Below are 16,433 nucleotides of genomic sequence, written 5' to 3'. Positions count from 1 at the left end.
GTCATGTCTGACTCTTTGTGACCCCATGAATCGCAGCACACCAGGCCTCCCTGTCCATCACCAACTCCCAGAGTTTACTCAAACTCATGTCCATCGAGTCGGTGATGCCATCCAGCCATCTCATCTTCTGTTGTCCCCTTCTCCTCCTGCTTCCAATCACTCCCAGCATCAGAATCTTTTCCAATGAGTCAACTCTTCACATGAGGTGGCCAAAGTTCTGGAGTTTCAGCTTTAACATCATTCCTTCCAAAGAACACCCAAGACTGATCACCTTTAGAATGAACTTAGAATGGTGAAAAAAAAAAAAAAAAAAAAGACTACCAAGACCAAACATTGCTGAGGACTTAGAACAAATGAAATTTTCATAAACTCTTAACAAGTTATAATGTATTTTACCCTATAACCCAGAAATGTTATTCCTATTTTCTAACCAAGAAAATGCTTGAACAAGAATATTTTAAATATTCTTTTTCCATAATAACTCCAAACTGGAATCATTCAAATATTCCTAAGAAAAAACTGAATAAACAAATGTTTGTGTACTTATGTCATAAATTACTATTCTGCTTTAAAAAGGAACACACTGTTGATAAGAATATGACATGAATGAATCTCAACAGCTGTATGTGGACAAAAGTACATAGTTCTTTATATGAAATATTTAGATATGTAAAAATAATAAATGTTAGACATAAGAACAGTTGCTCTCTCTTTGCCTAGGGAGGGGCTGGCTGGCTTACAAAGACTGACTGAGAAAGGACACATGAGTGTTTTGCGTTGACATATTCTATATTTTGATAGGGGAATGTTTACAAGGGTGTAGTGGCTCAGATGGTAAAGAATATACCTGCAATGTGAGAGACCTGGGTTCAATCCCTGGGAAAATCCCCTGGAGGAGGGCATGGCAACTCACTCCAGTTTACTTGCCTGGAGAATCCCATGGACAGAGGAGCCTGGCAAGCTATGAGGTTGTCCATGAGATTGCAAAGAGTCGAGCACAAATGAGAGACTGAGCACATATATTTGTCAAAAGCCACTGAATAGCACATTTAAGGGTTTCCATTCTACTCTACTTAAATTACACCCTAATTCAATAATACATGCATTTAAAACATGACAAGAACATAAATAAATAAAGATAATGTACATTAAATTCTGTAGAATGATTTGCTATGGACATTCTGTGGAAAGGAAACAGAACAGAAAAAAAAAATGGAAAAAAGAAGTGAAAAATGAAGTTACAGGTTAGTAAGAAGGATGATAATATGTTATTTAATGAATATGATTCTGAAACCTAAAATACCTCATGTCCGAAAAGAAAATGAAAAACAAAAATGTGTTTTTAGAAATTCAGTGTTTCATGGATATTTTCACATATCTACAAAGCAAGGACTTTCTGATCAAAGTTACTGGCATTCTGTGTTTAAAGATGATTGACTGATAACCATGACTTAAAAGTTGGAAACAGTAAATTTCTTAGGAAAGATTGGCAGATTATTCACCTTTAGAGCCATTTATGTACCTTTCAAAGGGTAGTAAACATAGGAAAATCTCAGAATATTTATTGGGGTGTGTTGCCATTCCCTTCTCCAGGGAATCTTCCCAACCTAGGGATCAAACCTGGGTCTCTTGCATTACAGGCAGACTTTTTACCATCTGAGCCACCAGGGAAGTCAATAGAATACACTGGGAATTCATAATTTTTTAATTTGATTCGGTGATATAGATGGAAAATTGGTGTTAACAGTTTCTTTGAGAAAGCTGGTGTCTAAAAGTTTTATGCTATGTGCAATTAAGAAAAAATACTTGATACATGATATTCACTAATTGTATGTCAGACAGGATTATAATTGACTTCAAACTTGCTAAGTTACTGGACTAATGTTTGGAAGATGTGCTTTCAATGGAGGCAAAAGTGGGTGATATTTGTTCAAAAACTAGATGCTTTGAAGAGACAGATATAACTTAGATCTTATCTTTCATTGTAGTGTACTCCAAGAACTTAATATATAAAGTCAATCATCTTTTAACACAGAGTGCCAATAACTTTGATCAGAAAGTCGTTGCTTTGTAGATTCTCCCTGATGTAAACTTGTCTACCTTCCTTGAAACAATGCATCCTATCAGCTCTCTATTACCATGCTCTTTGTCCTCGACTTCTCATCCTCACCTCTATTAATAGTTTCCTGTGGCGCTTCTTAACTAACTGGTGAAAAATCAGAGGCTTAAAATAGCAGAAATTTATCCTCTCACAAGTTCTGACACCCAGAATTTCAGAATCAAGGCATCAGCAGGGCTGCACTCCTTCTTGGGGCTCTAGAAGAGAACTCTTCCTCACCTCCTCCAGCTTCTGGGGGCTGTTGGCATTCTCTGGCTTCTTGGCTTGCAGTCCCACTATTCCACTCTCTGGCTTTATCTTTGCACTGACCTTTCTCTTTTTCTAAAAAGGTAAAATTTATAAGGTCTGTGGGGCAGGATATTAACGTATCTTTTGGGGGGCCTCCATTCAAACCAGTGGCTTCCCAGGTGGTAAAGTGGTAAAGAATCCACCTGCCAATGCAATAGATGCAAGAGACGTGGGTTCAGTCCACGGGTTGGGAAGGTCCCCTGGAGAAGGGAATGGCAACCCAATCCAGTATTCTTTCCTGGAGAAAACCATATACAGAGGAGCCTGGAGGGTTACAGTCCATGGGGTTGCAAAGAGTCAGACAAGACTAAGGGACTGAGCACACACACATTCAGTCCAGTACATTCTCCTTCCGTGAGTTGCATTCTCTACAAGGATCAGGAAGTTAGATAAGTTAGGACAATCTTAAAACAGAAAATAAATGACTTTCTTTTTTCTGTTAACTCAGTATCAGTAGATACACAATGAAGGATGTACCAATATGCTGTCCCAAAATAGTGTTATATAATATACAACTGTCACTTCCAATTAATCTGTGTCTTTTATGCATTCCCCTACCTATCAGTTTACTGATCTTCCAGACTAAGAAACAGAAAGTCAGTAAAGTCTGATTTTTTTTTAATTAACTGCCAACTATTCACCATGAAAATTACTCCCAGATTCTTAAAAGACATTTCCATCTCTCTAAGTGTTGTCCTGTAAATTTTTATCTTTGATGTTTTCTTCACATGTGGTTTAGTAGAAAATTATGAGAAGCCACACTGGGAGATGTCAGCTAAAAGTTACTTTAATTAAGATATTTGAATCACACTTCTACGATTAAAAGAATGGGTGATTTTTATTTATTATTGATGCTCTCTTCTATATTGTTAGTAACTTTAGGTAATGAACATCATTGATGAATTCAGAATCAGTCAGTTCAGTCGCTCAGTTGTGTCCAACTCTTTGTGACCCCAGCATGCCAGGCTTCCCTGTCCCTCACTAACTCCTGGAGCTTGCTCAAACTCATGTCCATGAATAAGTAACAATTAACAATACAATGTAAAATTTTAGCAGCTATTCAACATTAGTTTCCCTACTTTTCTAAAATTTTAAATGTAAAATTTAAATTATTCTAGATTTTTCCCATAGCAGATTGTAAGTATTCAATAAAGTGTTCTTATTTCATTAAACAATTCTCCTGAAAATCAAGTATTTTATCTAAACATAAATGCATCAACAATGCAATGGTTCAGTTCAGTTATTGTTAAGCATTTGTCTACCTTTAGGAACAGACTGTGTAATTTCTTTGCCATGAAGTACAATGCTTAGCAAAATAAAAGAGAACATATTTTTCTTTTCTTTTCTGATTCAAACATGTACACAGCTAATGTCTCTGGGTTTTGAATACATTCATCTCTTTCTAATGCTTTCTCTAGGTCATAAAATTGATTAAGATATATCATACTATCAAAAGAAAGCATGCATATAGTCATACAGAATTCAACACTGCCCATCTTTAATGCTTTGATACCATTTTATATCTACATCTTTATTAATATTTTAGACATATCATATTGAAAATGCAACTGCATATCCTAATATATCAAGTTTATGATCAGTCTAGCTCTATCAAGATGTTTCAGTAGTTGATGGCATTAGTTATTCATTCAGTATTTTCAAACTGCCTAAGAATGGACTATTAAGTAAATAATGTAGTTTTCCAAAATTATTTTTGTGCACATTTAGAGTGTAATCTGAAATCATTCTTTGAGACTATGCTTATTATAGTGCTCATTCCCACTATGGGAGTGTTTCTGAGAGCTATTATGCCACCATGAAAATACAAAGAGAATTTGACTCAAACTGCACATGAATAAATTAAACTGTCTGATTTATTTCCATATGAGGAAAGAGAAAAAAAATAGTTCAGGTTATAGTGTCTCACTTCATTAGGTAACACATACCAACAAACTCTCAATACAGTGAGTCAATAAGGGGAAAAATGATATTTTACAAAATACATGGTTTCAGAGATGCTGAGAGAAGCTCCACATGCATAAGCAGATTCCTGAGGAAGTACAGAGAGGATCATAAATTTTATTTTTATTGTTCCCAATAGCACACATCACCGCAGTTTGACATTCCCAATTCTGATGCCTCAACACCACTGCATGGGAAGCCAAGTCTCTCTGACCATCAGTGAGTCCCTGGGAGCAAGTTAGGTACTTTGAGTTTCTAATGTTATATACTTCAAGAAATGAAACTCTAGGGTCATGAAAGAGCCAATGTATCTCCAGGCAATCTCAACTTACTCCCCAAAGAGTCCCCAAAGACTGTTCTGGGAAAGTTTAGCTTAATGTTAACCAAGTACCACGGACTATCTGAACTTGTGATATGTGTCATAAAGATTTCATTAAGGGATACTAACTGACTTTGCTATCACCAAGCTTTAGCTAAGGAAATAACTTTATGAATTCATGCTTTTCCAATTTTTCTGCCCCTCTTCTGCTTCTCCCTAGTTGTCTCTCCATTCTGTACTTCCAAGATGTCCATATCACTATACAAGGTTAATCAGGGTGTGCTTTGCTCAAGATCACACCACAGGGGGCCTCTGAGAGCTAAAATCAGTCGGAGAAGTTTAGTATTAGAATGAATGTATTAATGTGCCAAAAACATATCTAAATTTTTTTTTGCCAATATAAGTGTGTTATTTTAAAAGTTTTATCAGTTCAGTTCCATTCAGTCGCTCAGTCGTGTCTGACTCTAAGCAACCCTATGAACCACAGCACGCCAGCCCTTCTTGTCCATCACCGACTCCCAGAGTTTACTCAAACTCATGTTCATTGAGTTGATGATGCCATCCAATCATCTCATCCTCTGTTGTCCCCTTCTCCTATCGCCTTCAATCTTTCCCAGCATCAGGGTCTTTTCAAATGAGTCAGCTCTTCGCATCAGGTGGCCAAAGTATTGCAGTTTCAGCTTCAAAATCAGTCCTTCCAATGAACACGTGGACTGATCTCTTTTAGGATGGACTGGTTGGATCTCCTTGCAGTCCAAGGGACTCTCAAGAGTCTTCTCAACACCACAGTTCAAAAGCATCAATTTTTTGGTGCTCAGGTTTCTTTATAGTCCAACTCTCACATTCATACATGACAACTGGAAAAACCATAGCCTTGACTAGATGGATCTTTGTTGGCAAAGTAATGTCTCTGCTTTTTAATATGCTGTCTAGGTTGGTCTTAACTTTTCTCCCAAGGAGCAAGCATATTAATTTCATGGCTGTAATCACCATCTGCAATGATTTTGCAGCTCACTAAAAGGAAGTCTGCCACTGTTTCCACTGTTCCCCATCTATTTCCTATGAAGTGATGAAACCAGATGATCTTAATTTTCTGAATGTTGAGTTTTAAGCCAACTTTTTCACTCTCATCTTTCACTTTCATCAAGAGGCTCTTTAGGTCTTCTTCACTTTCTGCCATAAAGGTGGTGTCATCTGCTTTCAGGTGATTGATGTTTTTCCCTGTAATCTTGATTCCAGCTTGTGCTTCTTCCAGCCCAGCATTTCTCATGATGTACTTTGCCTATAAGTTAAATAAGCAGGGTGACAATATACAGCCTTGACGTAGTCCTTTTTCTATTTGGAAACAGTCTATTTGTCCATGTCCAGTTCTAACTGTTGCTTCCTGACCTGCATGCAGTTTTCTCAAGATGCAGGTCAGGTGGTCTGGTTAGTCCCATCTCTTTCAAAAATTTTCACAGTTTTTGTGATCCACACAGTCAAAGACTTTGGCATAGTCAATAAAGAGAAGGCATACACATACCAAATCACCATTTTCATCCTAACAGAAAAAAACCACTGGAGGGAGAACCACAAATCTCAGTAACCTAATAACTACAGTTTGGTTGTCTGGGGTCCTTGATTCTTTTCTTTTTTTTTTCAATATGGACAATATTTTTTCCTCTTTCCAATGAAATATTAATTTAGCAAATAGTTGCATAAAACTATAATATTAATACAATGAACATATGCATTCAAAATTTTAAAATATTAATTTATTGTCTTTTGTGCTACGTTTAGTAAATAATTTAAACTAGCTAGTTACCTTATATAGTCTATTCACCAGAATCTAATAAGACAATGCAATCTTTTTTGTGCATAAGTTAGTTTGATATTCAAATGTTTCCACTGTATGATTTTTAAGCCAGTTTAAATCTATTTGTTTTAAGATTCTGAATTGTCTCATCTGTACTGTTCTTGTGGGCCATCCTCTAAATTCATAATTGTCCTAAGAAATTAAATCATAGTCATTCTTTATCACTACCCTATTTTAGATATTTATTTATTGAACATTTTCATGAACTTATGATAATGTATAATATTCAGACAAGAGAACAGAGAAGCCCACAATATACGTCTTCAAAAAAATTTTCCTAGTTAGGAATCGATGTAGACAACTTTTAAAATCTTTATTGAATTCATTACAGTATTGTTTCTGTTTTACATTTTGGTGAGATCTCAACTCCCTCACCAGGGATTGAACCTGCACCCTCTGCATTGGAATGCGAAGTCTTACATGCTGGACCTCCAGAGAAGTCCTAATCCTTATTTCTTGAGTTTTTATCTTCATTTAATTATTTGTAGTCCTTTGCCTCTTCATCTCATGATGTCAAAAGCTAAACATTTTACTTTTAGTCTTTGATACCTCTCATTTCCCTCATTCATGTAATGTTTGTTTGTTTGTTTTTGTTAAGGAGATCATTTAAAGAAAACTGCATGTTTTTTGATCTTCCCAGGTCTTTTTACCTCACATGGCAGTTCATTACATAGAAACCATAAAACTTTAATTTTTCATATGAAATTATATTTTACATAACACATTATGCTAAAAATTTTTAATTCATTAACCTTGTAAATCTCATCCATCTCACTTTGATTTCTTTTTTGGGGGGTTACATGATTTTCAATATTTTATAAAGACTCTTTTCTAGGTTCTGCCTTTCTACAAAATTGAAACATTTTTAAAGTTTTCTTTTCAATTTAATTTTAAGTAGGTTACTCATTCAAATAGTCAAGAACAACAACAACAACACAAAATACATAAAATACACTGTTGACTGTTTCCTCTCATCACTGTTCCTTATTCACTCATTTCTAATTTCAACCATTTGCTAGAGACATAAGAATCACTGTTTCCTTGTCTGTGGTTCCTTTTTCTTTAAGAACAGGCATATAAATATAAGTAGAAATCCACATTACCCCCAATTTATACAGAATTATTGTATTATATCTACTGGACTGCATTTTTTCACTTGTCATATATCTCGGAAATCTTTTCATATCAGAACATAAAGAGCTGTCTTGTTGTTTTGACAGCTTTAAAGTAATCCATTAAAGGATGCTCCTTCGTTTGATTAAGCAGCTTCTGATTGGTGGGCATTTAGAGTGCTTCCAGTCTTTTGCTATTAGATACAGTTGTGCTGTATCCTTCCTTAGGCATGCAATTTTATCTGTAGAATAAATATCTGGGTCTATCAGTATATGTGGAGAAGGCAATGGCACCCCACTCCAGTACTCTTGCCTGGAACATTCCATGGATGGAAGAGCCTGGAAGGCTGCAGTCCATGGGGTCACTGAGAGTCAGACACGACTGAGCGACTTCACTTTCACTTTTCACTTTCATGCATTGGAGAAGGAAATGGCAACCAACTCCAGTGTTCTTGCTTGGGGAATCCCAGGAACAGGGGAGCCTGGTGGGCTGCCATCTATGGGGCTGCACAGAGTCGGACACGACTGAAGCGATTGGTATCTGTATCTGTTTTGCTAGATCATACCAAATTTCTCTGTGGGGGGAATTGTAACAATTTACAGTTTTTCCAGTGATTTGAGAGTTTCATTTTTCTATCAACCTCATTAACAGAGGGTAGTATTAAACTTTTGGATATGGTCAGTCATCAAGGTGGAAAATAGTGAATTAGTATATTTCTCTGATTACAAATGTAGTGGCTCATTTTCTCATATGTGTTAGAGGCTTTTATATTTTCTTTTCTGAGGACTAGACATGAACAGCCTTTGCCCAATTTTTTTTTTTTTTTCTGTTGTGTTTTTGGTCTTTGCCTTACCATTTGTTATGGACTACATGTTTGTGCCTTTCCAAAATGTGTATATTCAATCTTTAAGCCTTGGTGTTATAGTATTTTGAAATGGATCTTTGGAGGTAATCAGAGTTAGATGAAGTCCTGACAGTAGGGCTCTCGTGATGAAATCAGTACCCTTATAAGAATGACAAGGAGAGAGCTTCCTCTCTCTCCAAGTGCAGGCAACAAGAAAAGGCCATAAGAGCACACAGAAAAAGCGACCACGCCAGGAAGAGAACACTCACCAGAAACTGAACTCTGATGGATCTTAGTCTGGGACATTCCAGCTTCCAGCATTATGAAAAAAATAATTTCTGTTAAGTCACACAGTCTATGATATTTTGTTATGGCAACTAGAGCTTAATAATTCAGATTTTGGTACCTGAGGACTGAGGCACTGCTATAATAAATACCTAAAAATATGGAAACATTTTTAGATATGGATGTTGGGAGAAGCTGGAAGAGTTTTGAGGTGCATGCCAGAAATATGAATGTTTAAAGAAATCCTGCTGAGAGTTCAGAAGGAAAAGAGGAGAGCTGGTGAGAAAGCTGCCATTTTCTTAGAGAATGCACAAATAACCACAGCTGGAACATTGGTAGAAATACCATTCCTGGTTTAGTCTCATTCAAAAATAAGGAACATGTCAATGAAAACTAGAGGAAAGACAATTATTGTTGTAAAGTGGAAAGAACTTGACTTCATTTTGTTTGTTTTAGTATTTTGTGAACGGTATTAATAGAATTTATGAATGGTGAAATTGAACCTTCAGCTGAGGAGGTTTCTAGGGAAAGTGTTAGAGAGAGGATTAGTTCCTCTTGACTGTTTATAAAAAATTTGAGAAAAAAGATAGAAATTGAAGGAGGAATTGTTAAGCAACATGAAACCAGAATTTAAAGATTTAGAAAATTCTCAACTTGCTACTATTTAGAAGAGAGCACCAAGGTTTGGCTGAGCAATAACTTGGTGAAGAGATTATGAGTTTATACAAGTAGAAACACTATCAGTTTGATATAAAGGAGAAAGAGATAGGGCAAACTGAAGGAAGACTGTTGGATTTCTAACCACCCTTATGGCAGAAAGTGAAGAGGAACTCAAAAGCCTTTTGATGAAAGTGAAAGTGGAGAGTGAAAAAGTTGGCTTAAAGCTCAACATTCAGAAAACGAAGATCATGGCATCCGGTCCCATCACTTCATGGCAAATAGATGGGGAAACAGTAGAAACAGTGTCAGACTTTATTTTGGGGGGCTCCAAAATCACTGTAGATGGTGACTGCAGCCATGAAATTAAAAGACGCTTACTCCTTGGAAGAAAAGTTATGACAAACCTAGATAGCATATTCAAAAGCAGAGACATTACTTTGCCGACTAAGGTCCGTCTAGTCAAGGCTATGGTTTTTCCAGTAGTCATGTTTGGATGTGAGAGTTGGACTGTGAAGAAGGCTGAGCGCCGAAGAATTGATGCTTTTGAACTGTGGTGTTGGAGAAGACTCTTGAGAGTCCCTTGGACTGCAAGGAGATCCAACCAGTCCATTGTGAAGGAGATCAACCCTGAGATTTCTTTGGAAGGAATGATGCTAAAGCTGAAACTCTAGTACTTTGGCCATCTCATGTGAAGAGTTGACTCACTGGAAAAGACTCTGATGCTGGGAGGGATTGGGGGCAGGAGGAGAAGGGGACGACAGAGGATGAGATGGCTGGATGGCATCACTAACTCGATGGACGTGAGTCTGAGTGAACTCCGGGAGATGGTGATGGACAGGGAGGCCTGGCGTGCTGCAATTCATGGGGTCACAAAGAGTCGGACACAACTGAGTGACTGAACTTAACTGATGGCATCTTATCATAAAGCTATTAAACTGCAAACATGCATTATTTTAAAGACAAGAGTAGAATGAACCTGAAGGCAATTCAGAGGTCATCAGGGCTGACTCATCAGTTTCAAAAAGGGAGTGCGTATCATCTCTGTTTTAAAAGACCCAAAGGTGGTTCCTGGAGTCTTGGGGGCAGGACCCCCTCCTAGCAAAGCTGCAGAGGCAGGGACACTGACCCACTGGAGCCAGAAGGCAGAGCATAAAACCAAAGATAATTCTTGAGTTTTAAGATCTAGTGCAATTTGCCTTGCTGTTTTGTGCTTACTTGTGTATGTGCTGAGTTGATTAAGTTGTGTCTTGCTTAGGATCCATCAAACCTTGTTTCTTATTTTTTTCCCCTTTTGGAATGAGTATATCTATTGCATTTCACAGCAAGTGACCTGTCCATTTAAACAGGTTTGCAGCTGAAGAGGAATTTTGCCTCAAGATGAATTGTACCTTGAGTCTCACCCATATCTGATTTAGATGGGAATTCGAACTTTAGAATTGATGTTATGATGAGTTAAGATTTTGAGCGTTGTTGCCATGGAATTAATATATTTTGCATATGAGAAGTAGACAAATTTGGGGGAGCCAGAAAGAAAATGTTGGTCAGGGGCAGCCCAAGATAAAGAATGCACCCCCATCTAGAAGTTCTTTATACACTAAGAGGATTAGTTCTTCATCTATAATACATTATAAATATATCATTTTATTTTTATTTTGCTCATTTATTATTTGCAGCTAATTTTTGTATGTACAGGGTGTTGATGCTTATATAATTGAATTCATTAATCTCTCTTCAAAAGCTTTAAAGTTTTGAGTCATTGTTAAAACAGTCTTCCCTACTCAAACTTTATAGAGAAATTCATCTATTTACATACTTAACATTTTATTAAACAATGCATCAAATGTAAATTTTTTACTTATTTAAAATTTATCTTGGTATAAATTATAACTATAATTTGGTTTATATATATAAATCTATTTATATTATTTAGATGGTGATTAATTGCTTCATCATTATTTCATAGTCTACTTTTGCCTACTCATTGGAGATGCTGTCTGTAATATTTAATAAGTAACATTTGTATTTGGTTCAAATTTAAAATCTCTTATTCTATTTGTTTGGCTTATGTGCCTATTCATGTGATAGGAGGATATTGATTAATTACTAAGTTCCATAATTATTTAATACTTACTGATTATAATCTCCATTCACGTCTCTTCTTTTTCCAAGTTCTCCTTATTATTCTTGATTGTTGATTTTCCATAAATTCTTTTAGTAAATTTATACTTATGTAAAGTTAATATTTTATTATTTAAATTTTGCAAAAATTTAGAGAGAGTTGATATCTTAATGATAGAGTTTTTCTTATATAGATAAAAGGTAAGTAATTCTGTTGGTCAGAACTTCTTAGAAGATCAAATATTTTGAATAACAGAAATTGAAGTCAATTTAGTCTTCCAGTTTGAATCTTTGGAAAGCCATTAGACAACATAGTAACTTCATATTAGTAGTAAAACATATACTAATCACTGTCAATTTGTGAATTTGAATAGATCAAACTGTTATACATTCTCAAACTTCTAGCTTTCTAATTTGAATTTGCAGTTATCTATGTGGTGTTGGAGAAGACTCTTGAGAGTCCCATGGACTGCAAGGAGATCCAACCAGTCCATTCTAAAGGAGATCAGTCCTGGGTGTCCTTTGGAAGGAATGATGTTAAGCTGAAACTTCAGTACTTTGGCCACCTCATGTGAAGAGTTGACTCATTGGAAAAGACTCTGATGCTGGGAGGGATTGGGGGCAGGAGGAGAAGGGGACGACGGAGGATGAGATGGCTGGATGGCATCACTGACTCGATGGACATGAGTTTGGGTGAATTCTGGGAGTTGGTGATGAACAAGGAGGCCTGGCTTGCTGCAATTCATGGGGTCGCAAAAAGAGTCAGACACGACTAAGCAACTGAACTGAACTGAACTGATGAGGTCTTTGCATTGATCACTGAGAAGTCTTTCTTATTTCTCCTTGCAATTCTTTGACACTCTGCACTCAAATGGGTATATCTTTTATTTTCTCCTTTGTCTTTTGCTTCTCTTCATTTCACAGCTATTTGTAAGGCCTTCTCAAATAACCATTTTGCCTTTTTGCATTTCTTTTTCTTGGGAATGGTCTTAATCACTGCTTCCTGTACAGTGTCACGAACCTCTGTCCATAGTTCTTCAGGCACTCTGTCTATCAGGTCTAATCTCTTGAATCTATTTGTCACTTCTACTATATATCTACTATATAATTGTAAGGGATTTGATTGAGGTCATATCTGAATGGTCTAGTGGTTTTCCCTACTTTCTTCAATTTCAGTCTGAATTTGACAATAAAGAGATCCTGTTTTGAGCCACAGTCAGCTCCCAATCTTGTTTTTGCTGACTGTAAAGAGCTTCTCCATCTTTGGCTGCAAAGAATATAATCAATCTGATTTCAATGTTGACCATTTGGTGATGTCCATGTGTAGAGACTTCTCATGTGTTGTTGGAAGAGAGTGTTTGCAATGACCAGTGCATTCTCTTAGCAAAACTCTGTGCCTGTGCCTTGCTTCATTCTGTACTCAAAGGCCAAACTTGCCTGTTACTCTAGGTATTTCTTGATTTCTTACTCTTGCGTTCCAGTTCCCTATAATGAAAAGGACATCTTTTTTGGATATCAGTCCTCAAAGGTCTTGTTGGTCTTCATGGAACCATTCAACTTCAGCTTCTTCAGCATTTCTGATCAGGGCATAGACTTGGATTTCTGTGATTCTGTGAAGTTTGTCACAGAAACGAACAGAGATCATTCTGTTGTTTTTGAGATTGCATCCAAGTACTGCATTTCAGACTCTTTTGTTGACTATGATGGCTACTCCATTTCTCCTAAGAGATTCTTGCCCACAGTAGTAGATATAATGGTCATCTGAGTTAAATTCACTCATTCCAGTCCATTTTAGTTCACTGATTCCTAAAAGGTCAATGTTCACTCTTGCCATCTCCTTTTTGACCACTTCCAATTTGCCTTGATTCATGGACCTAACATTCCAGGTTCCCATGCAATATTGCTCTTTATATCATTGGTCTTTTCTTCCATCATCAGTCACATCCATAACTGTGTATTATTTTTGCTTTGGCTCCATCTCTTCATTCTTTCTGGAGTTATTTCTTCACAGTTCTCCAGTAGCATATTGGGCACCTACTGACCTGGGGAGTTAATTTTTCAGTGTCCTATCTTTTTGCTTTTTCATACTATTTATGGGGTTCTCAAAAGACAAGAATACTGAAGTGGTTTGTCTTTCCCTTCTCCAGTTGACCACATTTTGTCAGAAGCAGAAGATATTAAGAAGAAGTAGAAAGAATACACAGAAGAACTATACAAAAAAGATCTTCACAACCCAGATAATCAAGATGCTCTGATCACCAACCTAGAGTCAGACATCCTGGAATATGAAGTCAAGTGAGCCTGAAGAAGCATCACTACAAACAAAGCTAGTGGAGGTGATGGAATTCCAGTTGAGCTCTTTCAAATCCTGAAAGATGATGCTATGAAAGTGCTGCACTCAAATGTCAGCAAATTTGGAAAATTCAGCAGTGGCCATAGGTCTGGAAAAGGTCAGTTTTCATTCCAAACCCAAAGAAAGGCAATGCCAAAGAATGTTCAAACTACCGTACAACTGTACTCATCTTACATGTTAGCAATGTAATGCTCAAAATTATCCAAGCTAGGCTTCAACAGTACATGAACCATGAATTCTAGATGTTCAAGCTGGATTTAGAAAAGCCAGAGGAACCAGAGATCTAACTGCCAACATCCCCTGGATCATCACAAAAGCAAGAGAATAACAGAAAAATACCTACTTCTGCTTTATTGCCTATGGCAAAGCCTTTGACTGAAGTTGGGTGTCCCCAAGATCTCCAGTGTGACCAGTGCTGGGTAGGATTAAGAGGTTGTAATCTTAACTTGTTCACTGCAGATGGGGATAGATATTATCATGTAAAGCAATCCAAGTCTGTGTCCTGAGATTGGGAAACTCGTGAAGCAGCCCTATGTCTTATCCTCTTACTGCTCTGAGGGAATGTAAATCACTGACTTCCTCCCCTAGTCCTCCATAAAACCAAGTTAGGGTGTCCCCAGTGGTAAACATTTCATTGTCATAGACCCATTTTCAGTTCAGTTCAGTCACTCAGTCGTGTCTGACTCTTTGTGACCCCATGAATTGCAGTACACCAGGCCTCCCTGTCCATCACCAACTCCCGGAGTTCACTCAGACTCACGTCCATTGAGTCAGGGATGCCATCCAGCCATCTCATCCTCTGTCATCCCCTTCTCCTCCTGCCCCCAATCCCCCCCAGCATCAGAGTCTTTTCCAATAAGTCAACTCTTCACATCAGGTGGCCAAAGTACTGGAGTTTCAGCTTTAGCATCATTCCTTCCAAAGAAATCCCAGGGCTGATCTCTAGAATGGACTGGTTGGATCTCCTTGCAGTCCAAGGGACTCTCAAGAGTCTTCTCCAACACCACAGTTCAAAAGCATCAATTCTTCGGTGCACAGCCTTCTTCACAGTCCAACTCTCACATCCATACATGACCACAGGAAAAACCATAGCCTTGACTAGACGGACCTTAGTTGGGAAAGTAATGTCTCTGTTTTTGAATATGCTATCTAGGTTGGTCATAACTTTTCTTCCAAGGAGTAAGCGTCTTTTAATTTCATGGCTGCAATCACCATCTGCAGTGATTTTGGAGCCACAAAAAATAAAGTCAGCCACTGTTTCCACTGTTTCCTCATCTATTTCCCATGAAGTGATGGGACCGGATGCCATAATCTTAGTTTCCTGAATGTTGAGTTTTAAGCCAACTTTTTTCACTCTCCACTAGACCCACTTTAGATAATAGCAAAAGTAATTACAAAGGAGGGGGTTATCTGGTCCTGTTAAGGGCTTTAATAGTATTTTAATAATAAGTGGGATGAAGCAATTTTGCCTGCAATGGTAGGGTCCTGGCTGTAGGAGTTAGTAAGAGGCTTAAGAATAAATTGATAAGAGGCAACAAACCAGATGTTCCATAAAAGTGGAGTGGAGATTTGATCTGCTGGTATGTTTATAACTTTAGGAGAAAGGGTGGTAAGGGTTTGGGCCCAAACAGCCTGCAGGGCTTACTCCCAAAGTGGCAAACATTATCCTCTGAAGCCCAGTTGCCCTTGAAGGGATGCCACCAACAGAAGGGCTTCTAGCAGGCATTGTGTGCCTGTCACCCACTTTAGCGGGTTCACTCAGAGATGCTGTTGTTAAACATGTTGTAGGAAACATGGAAGATGAAGGCCTGAATATCTAGAGGGATTGGATATTATACAGAATTTCCCTCCCCCAAGGCCAGTTATTTTCTGGTTGTCCCTCCAGAAGATTGTAGAGGCAATACTGTGGGCCTGGATGGGCTCAGGAAAAGAGCATGAAACAGGAGGGAAGGGGGCAGGACACAACTTTTGAAAGAATGACATAGCCCAAGGTATAACATAAACCAGTTAAAATCAAATGAGTCCAAGAAGACAAGTCAAATTCAACTAAACCTTGATCCTCAATCTGCAAGCTAAATGACATATGCAGAAGTGCCAGGACAGTTCCAAGTCCCGTCAAAAGACCTAAGAGAGTGTGGTTCCCCAATGGTTAGAATTACCCTCCCACTCATTAGCATATGAAATCACCCAGCCTGGGAAAACTAGCCACACCACATTCCATGGCCACTGTGCTTGCCCTCTGCAAAGGCCCACACCCTGTGGAGCATGCTTCTCTCTAAATCCAACCAAATCCACCACTTACCTATCTCTGTGTCTTTCACTGAATTTGTTTCAAGGAGACATCAAGAGCCTGAGCTTCATTAGGTCCTGAAGACAGACACCATGGGTTTTGGCTGGGCTCAAGTTTCAGGAGAGAGGAGCTGAAGGATGAGAGGAAAAAGCTGTGGGAAAAACTTGCCAAGGACTCCCCTTCATAATCTGCCAGAAAATCTGATAAATACCTGACCTGTGCTCAGT

The sequence above is a fragment of the Oryx dammah genome, unplaced genomic scaffold (assembly GCF_014754425.2).
Source record: "Oryx dammah isolate SB20612 unplaced genomic scaffold, SCBI_Odam_1.1 HiC_scaffold_2, whole genome shotgun sequence".
NCBI classification, from domain to species: Eukaryota; Metazoa; Chordata; class Mammalia; order Artiodactyla; family Bovidae; genus Oryx; species Oryx dammah.
The sequence above is the reverse complement of the archived record's forward strand: the minus strand, read 5'-3'. Positions refer to the sequence as shown.